A 1,987-nucleotide genomic window follows, 5' to 3' on the forward strand; every position below is an offset into this window, starting at 1 on the left:
AACCACCATAAGTGGACGTTTATGATTACGGTTACAAATTGAAAAGCCACCTGATCATCAATTGAGGATTAATGTAATTAAACAACTAGGATTTAATTGAAAATCAATTAAAGTGAACGTGATGGTTACGGTTATAAATTTGAAAGGACACCTCCACGTTTAATTAGAGTTAATGTCATGGTTATGGAATGTATTATAAATTTCTAAATCAATTAAAGTGGATGACATTACGTAACCATACAATGAAACTATTCATTTGGTTATTATTTTATATTATATATGTATTAATATAATATTTGAGAATGATAAAATAACTAGGGCATAACTAGCTCGAAATTATTTTTTCTTAAGCTCAAATTATATTGTTTAACGCGAGTATAATATCAGTATATTTTCATCAACTTTAAAAATACTTAAATATTCTATTCAAATAATTTTCTAAAAGTGCTTGTAACTCGTAACCAAATAAGTTATTTGTACAAATAAGTGAGTCGAGTTTTCCACTTCAAATTTGGACTTTTAGTATAACGACAAATCTTCATTTGTTGAATGATAAGTTTAGGTCCATAATCCATATTGTAAAAAAAATGCGGGGTGTTACAATTTGACATACAAACATTAACATGAATCGAAATTTGTAACTTAACACGATTAAACACATTGCACCTCTACCTACCTTGATTGCTATTTGCTCAAAATTCTAGGTATGCATCAATTATTGCTTTCAGCTGTTGCTTTTGAAACTTTGAAAACTTGGATTGAAAACTTAGATGAAACTTGGACGTTGAAAGAAATGCACTCCTTGGATGTTTGAAAACCGTTGAGAATTGATGCTTGAAAACACTTCTTAAACTTCTAGGAAAAATAGTTTTCCTCCCTCTCTTTTTCTCTCTTGGAAACTCTTTCTTTAGTATGTAAAAGCTCTTGCTTTTGGTGTGAGAAAAAATGAGTGAAATGAGGCCTCTATTTATAGGTAAATATCCCATAACTTAAAGCAAATTAAGGGTCAAATTTCATTTAAGAGAGAAAACATGGGTGTCAATTAAGTTTGAGGTTAAATGCTTCAATTTAGTGGGGCTTTTATTGCCAAAAACGTTGGTGGACCTTTGAGAAAATAATTGATGAAAATAAATATTTAAATTCTAGAGAAAAACGAGAATTTTCGATCGACCGGTTGTAGTCCGGTTGACACTGCATAGCATTCAATGTTTCTATCATAACTTCTTCTCCCGATATCGGATTGAGGTAATTCAAAGTGCGTTGGAAAGCTACAGATATCATTTTCCAAATCAAATGTTTCCTATGTCGAAAATGGGTTCAAATGAGACTAAAAATTTGAAGTATACTTTAGTCATCCAATATTCATGTCTTAGTGCCACTAAGGTGTCTAGAATTATTTGGGATTCTACAGACAGTTTAAATTTCAAATAGTTTTTCCATCCAATTGACTCTTGACAGCAATGTAAGGGTCAAACAATGTGTCGAAAATCAGTGTACAAATCGCAAAGTTCAATCGGTAAGGACCTTGCCACATGTACACTATGTAGTACACTTTAGTTTACACTTTGACACGTGACATTACCCTGTTGGACAGTTTAAATTTCAAACAGTTTTTCCATCCAATTGACACTCGTCAACAATGCAAGTGTCAAACAACGTGTCGAAAATTAGTGTACAAATAGGAAAGTTCAATCAGTAAGGACCTTGTCACATGTACACTATGGTGTACACTTTAATTTACATTTTCCACGTGACATTACCCTGTTGGACAGCATAAATTTCAATCAATTTTCCCATCCGATTGAGACTGGATAACAATGTAAGTGTCAAACAACTTGCCAAAATTTAGTTTACAAGTAGCAAACTTCAATCGGTAAGGACCTTGCTACATGTACACTATGATGTACACTTTAGTTTTCACTTTGCCATGTGACATTACCCTGTTGGATAGTTTAAATTTCAAACATTTTTCCAATCCAATTGACAC

Source organism: Olea europaea, unplaced genomic scaffold (genome assembly GCF_002742605.1).
Source record: "Olea europaea var. sylvestris unplaced genomic scaffold, O_europaea_v1 scaffold44, whole genome shotgun sequence".
Classification (NCBI taxonomy): domain Eukaryota; kingdom Viridiplantae; phylum Streptophyta; class Magnoliopsida; order Lamiales; family Oleaceae; genus Olea; species Olea europaea.